Below are 14,268 nucleotides of genomic sequence, written 5' to 3' on the forward strand. Positions count from 1 at the left end.
CCAAGAAATGCTCAGCAAACCCTTTTGCCATCTGCTGCTGACCCTAACCTGGCACACAGGATGGCAGAATTGCTGCCTGCCAGGCATGGATTTATACTGGCAATGACACAGGGCTCTGGGCAACCTGATCTAGTTGAGGATGCCCCTGCTTACTGCAGAGGGGGTTGGACTGGATGACCTTTGGAGGTCCCTTCCATCCCAGACCATTCTGTGATGATGATGACAATCACTCCTGTGCAGTTTAGAGATCCTTTCACTTTGAAACCCTCTGGTGACACTGAAGGAAAACTGGTAACTGCAATTCCACCTTGAACTATGAGATCACACAGAGAGATCAGTCACTGCAAACTGTCAAGAGGAGCATAAAATTCCTTTCACAGTATTTAAATAAATTATAGCTTCAACCAGGCTAAGAAAACTGGAAGCTTGAAAACAGCACATCTGAGCAGTTCTGCATGAAGGGAAAAGATCTGGGCAGCTGTGTGAGCACCTCCAGCAAGGAGATGGGAGAATTCTCATTCATTAGGGTTTCTGAGCATTCCCTGCTCTCAGAGTTGTGTGAGAGAGGAAGCAACCTGGGAACCTCTGATCTATGTAGGCAAAGAGTACTTACTACTTCTTTTGGAAAAATCTGCAGCTTTTCACAAAACCTCAAGACTACTATAAGTCATCAACAGCCATTGTGTGCTGAGGGCTCCAGAGATGGACCCAGCACTGCAGGTAAGATCTTACCAGGGCTGCTCTCCAGCACTTTATTCCACTGTGATTCTGTGGGGATTGCCCAACCCAGGTGCAGGACCTTGCACCTTGTTGAACCTCATAAGTTTCACATGGGCACACTCCTCAAGCCTATCTGCATCCCACCTGGCATCCTGTCCCCTTAGGTGTGCCAACTGCACCATCAGCTGGGTGTCATCTGCAGACCTACTGAGGGGGTGCACTTGATCCTACTATGTCACTGATGAAGATATTAAATAATATTGGTCCCAACACCAACCCTTGAGAGACACCACTCATGACTGGCTTCCAGCTGGACACTGAGCTGCTGTCTGTAACTCTGGATGTGACTATCCAGCCAATTCATTATATATCTAAGTGGCCTCAAGCTGCAACAGGGGAGGTTTAGGCTGGAAATCAGGAACAACTTCTTTGCTGCAAGAGTGGTCAGGCATTGGAACAGGCTGCCCAGGGAGGTGGTGGAGTCACCATCCCTGCAGGTGTTCAAAACCACACAGATGTGGCACTTGGGGACAGTGGTCATGGAGGTGTTGGGTAGAAGGTCAGGTTTGATGATCTTAGAGGTCTTTTCCAACCTTAATGATTCTGTGATTCTTTTCCTTACTTGCAGGCTTTGTAAAATAGTCTGAAGGATCTCCTATGAGCAACCTTAGTACCAGCATCATTTACACGTGGAGGGTATACAGGAGAGCTCATCACTCTGAGGAGCAAGTGTATAGAGAATGCAGATGGAGTGACTCCTTGTACTCCATTTAAATGCAATCTCACACTTGCAAATGTCAGAATATACTAATTTATATTAGCATATTCATAGCCTAATGCCAGAAATACCACAATATATAGAACTATCATTCCTAAAGCTTGTTAAATTACAGAACTGAAAAAATTAAGCTAAAAACACTCGGGTTGTAGGAGGAATCTTCACTTCAGTCAATGAAAAATTCGATGAATTAATGAATTGATTTCAGCTCAGTAAATATTTGGAATTTAATAATTGATTTGTGACTGGCAAAATATTATTTCCATCCTGCAGGAAAACAACTTCCCAAAGCTCTTTGGAAACTCCAAGTTTTCAGGATGACCCCAAACTCTTCTGCATCACCACACCTACAATCCCCTGAGCACAATATTCTGTTTGGCTTCCAAATGTTTGGTCTTGAATAAAAAAATAAGCAGCCAAGCAGCCAAAGTCTGGGCTGGGGGTTTGGGTTTGGTTTGTGGTTGGGTTTTTAATGTATGAACAAAGCCATCAGACCTCACTTAGGTAGCTCAGATATCTTGCATTATAGAATCACAGAATGGTAGAGGTTGGAAAGGACCTCTAGAGATCATCCAGTCCCAATTCCCCTGCCAAAGCAGGACAACCTAGGGCAAGGCATACACAAACGTGTCCAGGCAGGTTTGATTAGGTTTCCAGAGAAGGAAACTCCACAACCTCTCTGGGCAGCCTGTTCCAGGGCTCCAGCATCCTCACAGCAAAGACATTTCTCCTCGTGTTGAAATGGAACTTCCTGCATTCCAGCTTTTATACCTGTTCTTCCCTGCCCTTTCACTGGGAACTACTGCTAAGAGTCTGGCACCTTCATCTTCACACCCATCCTTTAGATATTTATAGACAATAATAAAATCCCCTCTCAGCCTTCTCTTCTCCAGACTAAACAGCTCCAGGTCTCTCAGTCTCAGCCCCAGGTCTCTTTCTTCTTAGGAGAGATGCTCCAGCCCCTTTATCATCTTCATAGCTCTCTGTTGGACTCTCTCTTGAACTGGGGAGCCCAGAATTGGACCCAGTGGCCAGGTGTGGTGTCACCAGGATGTCTGAACAAAGTCATCAGACCTTATTTTGGTACCTCAGATATCTCACATTAGATTTCTCCAATACTCTTTAACACTTAAGAAATGCCAGAAGCGAGGAGTTAAGAGCACAGCGATCACAAACACGACAGAAACCCTGATTCAGGGCTGTGAAAATGGAAATGATGTTTACAGGGATGCATCACACACCACTGATGTTGATACTGAAACCACAACTCAAACCATTCAACTCTGTGAAGCACAGAATAATCTGAACTTTCACATTTCATTTCATCCAGAAAGGGACAAAAAATATCCCATCATAATGCTGTGGGTGAAACCTCACCCACTGCCCAAGACTTCATTCTCATGTGAGGCCACAGAAGGACATGAGTGGCTCTGCCTTGTACACAGCTGGATGCAGCTCTATGATTTTAATTACAGATTTTTCCTTTATCATGGAATGTTTTAATTACTTTTAATAGAGAGTTAAGCAAGAGAACAGAGGTGATATCTGTAGGCTAAATCTCTCTTGGCCTGCTGAGTGCTGACTGGGCTTTCTGCCCTGAGCTGGGATAGATACTCATTATAGAAAGGTCTATCTTAGCAGGTTGGATTAAATCATCAATGACTTCTGGAAAATGCCCCATTTTCATCTGTCCAAGCATAGCAAGGAGAAGCTGGAAGGAAAATGGGAGATGAGAAAAGGGCACCCACTGCACATTTTTGGTTTCTTCCTGGTGTCTTTACAGTTGACTGTGGGCAACCAGGCTGCTGTTGCTGTGTCACATCACCTCCCTGAACAAGGGACAACAAGGAGAGGAAAACTCAACACCACAAATCCCTGACTTGTGTTCTACAACATCATCACACATAGTAGGTGAAGGGTCTGGAGAACAGTGATACTGTGAACAGGTCTTATGAGGAGCAGCTGAGGGAACTGGGGGTGTTTAGTCTGGAGAAGAGGAGGCTGAGGGGAGACCTCATTGCTCTCTACAGCTCCCTGAAAGGAGGCTGGAGTGAGGTGGAGTTGGTCTCTTCTCCCTAGTATCAGGTGACAGAATGAGAGGAAATGACCTGAAATAGTGCCAGGGGAGTTTTAGGTTGGAGATGAGGAACAATTTCTTTGCTGCAAGAAGGTCAGGCATTGGAACAGGCTGCCCAAGGAGGTGGTGGAGTCACCATCCCTGGAGGCGTTCCAGAAACCTGTGGCCATGGCACTTTGGGCCATGGTTTAATGGCCTTAGTGGTCTTAAGCTAATGGTTGAACTCAATAACCTTAAAGGGCTTTCCCAACCCAAACAATTCTGTGGTTCTGTATTGGTGGCACTTCTACATTCATGTAACCCCAGCACAGTCTACTGTGACAAAGAATATCATGTGAATAACACTGGATTATTTCATTTTGATCTCTCCTTAATTTTTTATCTTATCCTATTGGTTGCACATTCACTTCATAGAAAAAGACACAAACAACTTTCTCTACTTTGTCCCTTCCAGGCTGTGCTTTCAGACAGAAACAGAGAAGCACTTAATTGGTAGTCCATGCTACTGGCCCCACAAACGCTGCCTGAATGAAGAGACTGATGGTTTCTTCAAGGCAAGTTGACTTCTGTATTTACCCTTTAACTGAAACCAAATATAGAATAGATTCATAGAATGCTTTGGTTTGGGAGGGACACTTAAAGTCATCTAGTCCACTCCCCTTGCAGTCAGCAGGGACATCTGCAACGACAGCAGGTTGCTCAGAGCCCCAGACAATCTGACCTGCAGGACATCTACCACCTCCCTGGGCAACCTGGGACAGGCTCTCCCCACCCTCAGTGCCCCAAATTCCTTCCTTCTCTCTAGTCAATCTCCCTCTTTCAGTTTCATATCTTCTGTCCTGTCACAACAGGCCCTGCTCTAAAGTCTGTCCCCAGCTTTCTGCTCAGCCCTTGAAGCACTGCAAGGCCACCAGAAGGTCTCCCTGCAGCCTTCTCTTCTCCAGGCTGAACAAGCCCAACTCTCTCAGCCTGGCCTCACAGCAGAGGGCTTCCAGCCCTCCCAGCATTGCTGTGGCCTCCTCTGGCCCTGCTCCATCAGGTCCCTGTCTGTGCTGTGCTGAGCACTCCAGAGCTGCTCCAGCACTGCAGGTGGGGTCTCAGCAAGGCAGAACAGAGGGGCAGAATCCCCTCCCTGCCCCTGCTGCCCACACTGCTGGGGATCAGCCCAGGGCACATATGGGGCTGGCAGGACACAAGTGTTAGCTTATACCCAGCTCTGCACCCACCAGCACCGCCAAGTCCTTCTCCACAAGGCTGAAATGCTTTTTAAATTCTGAGGGCTGTTCTGTTCTAAGGCTCCTGTTTCAACTTCCCATACCAACTTTCCACATCCTTTATATCTGACCAATCAGAAATTCACAGAAAGCTGAATGTTCTCAAAACAGAAGGGGAAAAAAAAAGGCAAAGCTATTTTTAACAATACCTTATCATTACTGGTAAGTGAAACTACAAAAAGAACAAAATGTTTGGGCTGGACACTCAACTGAGTACAATTTTCTACTGTACTTTTGCACCTGTAAGAGTTTAGTTGCATAAATCAGGAAAAAAAAGTTCCTTTTTCTCAGTTGAACACCTAGACTGAAGATCTACCCACAGAACTTCAGCATATTCATACTTGCCTTCTTTTTTCTCTTTATTTAAACCCTAAATTTACAGTCTCCTATGATAATGGATACATCTTAGACAAAGTCTTGAATGCTGCCTTCAAGAAACATGTTTGAGTGGTAGAAAAGCCCAAGCTGGGTATCCCAGCTGTGACAACAATTCCTTCTCACCTCTAAGAGCATCACAACTGCTCAGGGTGGGATTCAACTTGAATAGAAGCATTCAACACCATCTCTGCTGTGCCTGGTGGACAAAGAATGATTGAAGACCACATGGAGTAGCAACTGGAGGCCTAGAAGAACAGACGTTAAAAAGCACTACCTACTGCCTGCTTACAACCAGGCACCTGCACACCCCAACCAGGCACATGCCTCTTTCAGTGCTGGATCCCATCAACAAAACTTGTTTGTTTTTTCTTTTTCTCCTTTGCATGCAGCAATAATCTTGAAAAGCTAGGATTTTTTTCATAGTATCATAAAACAGTTCAGGTTGGAACAGAGCTCCAAGATTATCGAGTCCAGCCATCAACCTAACACCACCATGGCCATTAAACCACGTCCCAGAGTGCCATGGCCACACATTTCTGGAACACTTCCAGGGATGGTGACTCTGCCACCTCCCTGAGCAGCCTGTTCCAATGCCTGCTGCAGGAGTGGTCAAAGAAATTGTTCCTCATCTCCAACCTAAACCTGCCCTGGCACAATTTCCTGCCATTTCCTCTCATTCTGTCACCTGGTACTAGGGAGAAGAGACCAACCCCCACCTTGTATTACCTGGATATTAGAAATTCAAAGTGGCTTGCATGAGCCCAATTTTCCTGACTGCAGTATTAAAGGATGTTTATCTCTATTTTCTCAAACACAAAGCTGTCTGGGCAGGTCAGTCACTTTTAGGGCTTGATCATGTTCCTGGTAATGTCACTTGCCATAGCTGTTGGTGGAAGCTGCAGCCTGCATTTAATCCTTAACTTCTAATCATCTGCTAGCTAAGATGTATACAAAACATCTATAGGAACCATATGGTCCTGTGAAAACGCGGCACTGAGCAGAATGAAACGCAAGCTCTTGCCTTTTCTGAACACATCTGTTGCTGTGGCTTCTGACAGGATGGCACCAAAAGGGCTCCCACAGAAGCAGGCCAGAAGGCAGGAAGCGTTTTGCACATGCTGTGCTAGGCTGCAATTAGCAGATCCAGAGGCCACCTGTCCTGGGGTGGGCGGCACACCGCTCCGGGCAGCTGGCGAGGGGAAGCCAGCCCAGCTTTGGGGACATGGCAGGCACTGCCCTGCCTCCTCTGCTGCCAGCAGCGCAGCACCTCCTTCCTTCTCTCAGTTGTTCTACCCAGGACACAACTCTCTGCTAGCAGATCACCAGTCCTCTTAACATACATGATGGGAGGCTGCTGTTAACATTTAACCTGTCTATCATTTGCCAAGTTATTCAGAGCTGGGGGAGAAACTCAAATTGTCCTGCTCAAAGCAAGGTGCTGCACCTACCACTGCACCCCAGATAATCCCTTGGGACACAGATGGATAGAATGGTTTGGGTTGGAACGGACCTTAAAGATCAGCTAGTTCCAACCCCTCTGCCATGGGCAGGGACACCTCCCACTGGACCAGGTTGTTCAAGATCTCATCCAACCTGGCCTTGGACACCTCCAGGGAGGGGAGATCCACAACAACCCTGGGCAACCTGTTCCAGTGTCTCAGCAGCCTCGCTGGGAAGTTTGCAAACTGTAAAGTTTGATCATTTCCATAATCAGATAGAAATTCTTTTAGTGTGACATTTTCAGTATCTGCAAAGATGAACTTCTGCCACACACACAGAAAATGAGAGAAAATCAGTATGTGAGTTCAGAAGTGATGAGCTTCTACCCTTCTTGGCACATTTGAGCTTTGATAGCAGTCAATTTTCCCCTCATTATAAATGGGAAAAGTAAAGATAGCACGAAAAGGCCACTTAAAAGTGAAAAACACAACAGAGGAATGCAAATTTATATTGGGAGTCACACAACTGCCAGGAATGCTCTGAGCCTGCTAATCTTCTGTTTATTACTCCTGTGTTCTCCTCTTTGCCTCTACAGTGCATATGCAACCCTGCAAACTTAAGGGGAAAAAAAAAAAAGTGTAGTTTAAAAGCTGACTTTGAATGCTGTGAGTATGAGTCAGACATAATTTACATGGCTGAAATTTCACTAAATAACTTTGAAATTATAGCAGCACAAACCTTGTCAAGGAAGCCTTGTTCGCAGCTCCTTCAGGCATTCAGTTACTGTAATCCTGAGCCCTCCACCAACAGGAATAAATTTAACATTATATTAAGAGTGACGCAAGGCTGCCATCAGTCACTCCTTCAAGCACAGATGCAGGAGGAGGGTGATCAATACAACAGCACAGAGGAAGCAAGTGACAGCACTGAGAATACAGCTCAGCCATTTGAGCCCCAGACCTTTCACCACGGACCATATGCTCCCCTGGCATCCCAACACGTCTTTAACAACCAGACAACCTTTTCCCACACTAATTTTGTTTAGCCAGACTGCTCCAAACACATCTCCTTTTTTATTTTTTCAATTAGCCACACAAACATGAGAGAGTGGTCACAGACCCCTGACTGCTGTTAATGACATGCTGAAGAGAAAGGGTTGGAAGCTCAAAAACCAGCTCTTCCTTCTGGAACATCCAGTAAAACCTGCGGGGTGCAGGAGGTTTAGAGTCACAGAAGCATTTTGGTTGGAAAAGATGTTTGAGGTCATCAAGTCCAACCATTAACCCAGCACTGCCATGTCAATACTAAAACACATTCCTCAGTGTCACATCTACACAGCTTTGAAACCCCTCCAGGGATGGGGACTCCATCATTGCCCTAGGCAGCCTGCTCCAGGGCTTGAAAACCCTTTTGGGGAAGAAATTGTCCCAATATCCAACCTGAAACTTCCCTGGCACAACTTGAGGCCATTTCCTCTTGTCCTATGACTTGCTCCTTGTGAGAAGAGACCAACACCCACCTCACTCCAACTGCTTTTTAGGGAGTTGTAGAGAGCCAGAAGGTTGACCTTCAGCCTCCTCTTCTCCAGGCTGAACAAGTCCAGTTCCCTCAGCTGCACCTCACAAGACCTGTGCTCTAGAGCTCACATCAGCTTTGCTGCTTTTGGACATGCTCCACCACCTCAGCATCCTGAAATGGATCAGATTGGAGATGTAGGTATATGGACAATCTACATTGATCAGCCTGCATTTTGAGACTGTTAATTTCCTAATTTCACCTTTCTAACCAAGTTGTACTTGTTTATGTGCAGGCTTTAATTTTCTCAGTGAAGCCTAGTGTTTAAAATATGTTCAAATAAAATCTAGTAGCCTAATTCAGCATCCTGAGCACCACAAAAGTAGTACTCATTGAAGCATTAATTTCTTTAGATGATAAATAATCTTATTTTGAGAGTAGCTTATTTTTTCTGTGTTGATATCCAATATTATTTGGACAGCATAACGACAACCATGCAAAACTTACTCTGCTTTGATAGCCTTTTCCTTAGATTTAGATGCTGTTCATTAAAAACAAGTCTCCTGAATTGTCCTTCCTTACTCGATTTGTAGCATAAAAATGAGAAAGGGCAGCAAAAGCTGTTGGCTGTTAATCCCTCTGCTGAAGTGCATGACCACGGTGTGTGTCCTTGCCTACCATCGTTGGTTGATATGGTGGTGTGTCCAGGTTCATGCTTCTGCCTAGAGAATGCCAGTGAGAATTCACCCTCACTTTTATCAGACCAACTCCTCTTTGTCCTCTTGGCTCTAACAAGGTATAAGTGCTAAATTCATCATTTCATCCATGAACGGATAACAAGAGGTTGGAGTGAGGTGAGGGTTGGTCTCTTCTCCCTAGTATCAGGTGACAGAACAAGAGGAAGTGGCCTCAAGCTGTGCCAGAGGAGGTTTAGGTTGGAAATCAGGAACAATTTGTTTGCCCCATGAGTCGTCAGGCATTGGAACAGGCTGCCCAGGGAGGTGGTAGAGTCACCATCCCTGAGGTGCTCAAGAGACATGGTTTAACTGATGTGGTGGTGTTGGGTTAAAGCCTGGACTTGATCTTAGAGGTCTTTTCCAACCCAAGCAATTCAGTGATTCTATGATAAATCCACCAAACAACATGGGTATCATCTTGCTGCATTATAAACCCATTTCTCAATTTCCAGTAAATTTATCTCCAAGTTCCTGTTTCTTTCTTCTGCTCACATCTTCTTGGTCCACACAAATGACTCACACATGAAACTCTATGATGGTGGCATAGATGGAGGCTTGCTACTGCTAATAAAGTTGGAAATGCTTTCCTGAGCCACACACCCATATTCTTGCCCCTTCATCTACTAGTTTTGGTCTTAGAGCTTGCTAAGACAGCAGGCTGTCTATATCAGCATATCAACAAAGAGAGCTCAGTATACTTGCCCCCCCCTTTAGTCTCCTATTTCTCACTGCATTGAGACAACATCCATGCCTCTAGCCATGTAAGTAATCATAGAATACAATCACAGAATTGTTTGGGTTGGAAAAGACCTCTAAGATCATCAGGTCCAACCATCAACCTAACACCACCATGGCCATCAAACCCTGTCCCAAGGTGCCATGTCCACAGGCTTCTTGAACACCTCCAGGGATGGGGACTCCACCACCTCCCTGGGCAGCCTGTTCCAATGCCTGACTGCTCTTGCAGCAAAGAAATTGTTCCTCATCTCCAACCTAAACCTCCCTGGTGCAATTTCAGGCCATTTCCTCTCCTTCTCCTCTCCCCAAGTGAAAACAGGTAGATGACTATGACTTAAATGTCTTCCCAAACGGATAGTTTTACAGTTGTTTCATATGTACCCCCCCAAAAAACCCCAAAACAAGCTTAATGGCAGAAATAATGAAGAATGGTTGTGGCAGTGGCTAGGCATGGGTACTAAATGCTGCACTGCAAAGATTAAGTTAGATGTGAACATCTAACTTAAGAGGACACACTTACCACAGGACCTTTTAAAATCTCTTCTATTAGACTATAATTCAGGACAGAAATAACAACATAATCCAGTGGCCAGAGACTACACAGCAGGAAGAGGCTTCTAATCCCAACCCTGACACTGACTTGAGCAAGTTGTATAATCTCTCTGTTACCACTTGTCAAATGACATAGTTTTTCTTTGATTCAAGTCACAATGAGGATGCAGCAACAGATCCAGCTTTGAAATAATTAAAAAACATCCAACAAATTATAAAAGATTAAAAAAACCCAAACCAACACAAACAAATCAGGTATTCTGAAGGTATCATAAAATAAAATGATTACAGAAAGGATAACAACCTAAGCATAGCAAGATGGAACTGGAAGAAAATTCATAAACCAGACTTAAATCACTGTTGTTATCTTGTACTTGTGTTTAGAAATAAGAATAAAATAGAACAGAATGAGCAAGTTTGGCTGTCGCAGCCAACACTAGGGACAAACCTTCAGCTGTATTGTTTCAGGTAACAAAAAGAAACCCATTAGAAATGATGAAAAACGTGGAAGCTGCTTCTCATGTCAGCCAGTAGAGAACACAAAAGATATGAAGAGTTAAGTGGAAGAAATATACACAAACAAGGTATTGTGGTCAGCACTAGCAACTAAAACCTTATCTGGTCCTGTCAGGCACTGGGGCAAGCTCCCCAGGCAAGTGGCCATGGCCCCAAGTGTGTCAGTTCCCAAGAAGGGTTTGGGTAAGGCTCTCAGATACATGGATCAACTTTTGGGTTGCCTATGTGTAGTCACCAGGTGGACTCCATCCACATCTGCAACACTGTGTCCAGTTTTGGGAGCCCCAGCTCAAGAGAGACACGGATCTGCTGGACAGAGTCCAGTAGAGGCTGCAGAGATGCTGAGGGGCCTGGAGCATCTCTGTGAGGAGGAAAGGCTGAGAGCCCTGGGGCTGTGGAGCCTGCAGAAGAGCAGCCCCAGAAGGGAGCTCAGCAATGCTCAGCAAGAGCTAAAGAAGCTGTGGGGGGGGCAAGAGGATGGAGCCAGACTCTTGTCAGTGGTGCCCAGGGACAGGACAAGGGGCAATGGGCACAAACTGGAACCCAGGAGGCTCCACCTGAACAGGAGGTTCCACCTTTGCTGTGAGAATGCTGGAGCCCTGAAGCAGGTTGCCTAGAGAGGTTGAGGAGTCTCCTTGTCTGAAATGATTCCACACCTGCCTGGACACTGTGAACAGCCTGCTGTGGGTGACTCTGCTTTACAAACTCACAGATTGCATTGGGTTGGAAGGGACCCTCAAAGGTCAGTTTGCCCAGCCCCTCTGCAGTCAGCAGGGGGGTTGAACTGAACGATCTCCAGGGGTCCCTTCCAACCCCCACCACAATGGGATTCTGTGATCCCCATGAGTTCCTTCCAGCTGATATTATTCCACAATTCTCTCAGCTACCTTAAAAGCAGCAGAAAAAAAAAAAATCATGAAATCTAGCAAAATGCAGGCATTAGTTGCTGAGGAAATGAAGCTGCTATTCCTACTCACAGATTTTCCAAACAGTATAAAATGGAGATGTTTGTCTTAATTTTCATATTGCCTACAATATCCCAAAACTGTTGCCATTTTTTTTTCCTGCCGTTGCTTTTCCATCAGCGAGGTCTGAAGTAGAAGCAATGATTTTGTTTGCATTCCTGGAAACTCTGCAATGCATTTTGTTTTAAAGATAAGAGCCAGAGAGTTCAAAATTGGTCTTTTCAAGCTCCTTCAAAGATGGGGAGAAGTTCCAATGTCTGAAAACAGGGAATAACCTAATACTGGGTTTGTGCTCCTGCTAATACAGCTTCTGCTTGCTTGTCCCTGCTTCCCTCCCGCTATTTTTTTGCTGCTGGATGTAAAAGCCAGCCCTGCTATCCTGCTATAATCTGGCCAACACGATTTTTTTGTCATATAAAGTATCATTTCTACAGTATTTCATTAAAGATGTGACTGCAGAGGAGAATTCAGCTCTCCCCATTCCAATACTGCACAAAACGATTCCTCTCTTGGCACATCTAGATAATTTATGAAAACTTACAGTCGATTTATTCCATGTGACACTGGTAAACAAATTAATGTAGAATTTAATTGCCTTTGTCTCTTTCAGCTCCAACTGCCTTTTAGTGATATTTATCTGAAATTAGGACCCACAAAAGAAAAGGCATTGTAATTGAGCTTAGAAAATTGATCATATTTAGAAGCTGACAGCTGTCACGATTATTAATCTGGATTTGATTTCTCACAGGGAAGGAAGAAGAAGACTGGATCAAATATTTCTGCAAAGAAGGCTGCTTTTCTGCTGTCTCATGTTTCCTGCAGTATTGTGCTCGCATACATTTTTTTTCACCCTAGCTTTATTTATTTATTTAGTGCATTTGGATAAACTGCTTCTCTTCTTCCTTCCAAAGCATACCACAAATCCTTCTTTTTAAAGCAACCTTTTTTCCTCATTGAACACTAAATAATCAAGGAGAAAAAATAAACCAAACAGAAAATGATCTTTAACACCCGATCCATAACGAACATTGAAAACCAAATAAAACAACTGAAGTAAAAAAAAAACAAACAAAACAAAACCAACCCCAAACCCTTAATCATTATTATATAATGCAGACTGCCTCAGCAGTATTAATACAAATCAGTTAAAAAAATCCTAAATATTAGTGTACAGAACTAACAATAACCCATCTGGCTCGAATTATCTAAACCAAAGTTTGGATGGTGGTAAGCTGAAAAACGATGACAACATCAACTATACATTCCACAAAGACCTACACATTTCCCAAATTCCTATCTGTTTAAAACATACCTTACAGCTACACTGGATTACACACAGAAACACCCCCCCCCTACAGGTACAAACCACCTCAGCTCAGACATTTCCTCTGTCAAGCAGCTTTTAGCAGAACAAAAATCTATTTGAGTATTTTAACCTGAAGATACAAATAAGGAAAGCATGCCCCAAACAACACAGATTTAGGTTTTTAGGCTGTCATATTTACCTGAAGGTCTTTCCCTTCCCACTTGCTTATTTTGAGAAGTGCATTTGAATGTGGAAGCCAAAGTTTATTTTCTTTAAGGAGAAAACAACAACAACAACAAACCAACCAAAAAAACCCAACCATGCAGATTGGAGGATGGGAAAGTAAGCAGGAAAAAAAGAAGGATGTCTGGATATTTGCCACTGTGAATATGAAAGGACTTCAGTAAAATTTAAGTTATTTTTGTCTAGAAATGGTTGGGATTTGTTTTCCTTCTGTTTTTTTTTTTTTTTTTTTAATTTTTCTTTTCAGGACATAATTCCCATAGCCTAGAATTATTGTGGATTATACAAGTGGGTATGAGAAATCCATTCCTAGGCTTGGGACTTGCACCCAGAGTCTCCAGAGAAGTCCATGTAGGGGTATAACAAACCTGACCATCTAAAACAGGGCAGCTCAAGCTTCCAGACAGATCTCCCTACAATAATGGCATAGCTGGCACCTTGCAATTCACTGTTTTATGAACATACACACACACACACACACTGACACTCATTTTCCAGTTCCTAATCTCAGGAAAGAGCTATTTCTTCTTCTTACTAAAGTCAGGAAGAATCTCAGCAATAAATTCCTGGTTCTATCAAAGCAGCAAGAAGCTTTTTCCTCTGAGCTAACACTCTGGATTCACTTCTTTGGGGCGGGGTGGAAAGGAGAAGAGGGAAGAGTTGCTGGGTAGAGGAGCTTAAACTTCAGGTATGCCTACACTGCTAACACCAGGGTGTAACTGCAGACAGACAGACAGACATGACCTAGTTTTCATCTCACTAGCTCAGGTACGAACAGCACTGAACAAGGCAGCAGCAGCACCCGAGAGAGTGGCTAGAGCATGCTGAAGCCTGCTCTGCTGCAGGTTGGCTGTTTGCTGTACCCAAGCTAGTTCCTCTATAGCCCAAATATGCCACACTCACACCTTTAAGGCCCACAGCTAAATGCCTGCTGCTCTCTTCTCCCAGTAACTGGATGGCCATTAAAGAACCTGATGGAGTGTCAACAACAATGCCTATGAGAAGCAGCTGAGGGAACTGGGGGTGTTC

This window comes from Indicator indicator, chromosome 5, assembly GCF_027791375.1.
Source record: "Indicator indicator isolate 239-I01 chromosome 5, UM_Iind_1.1, whole genome shotgun sequence".
Lineage (NCBI taxonomy): Eukaryota > Metazoa > Chordata > Aves > Piciformes > Indicatoridae > Indicator > Indicator indicator.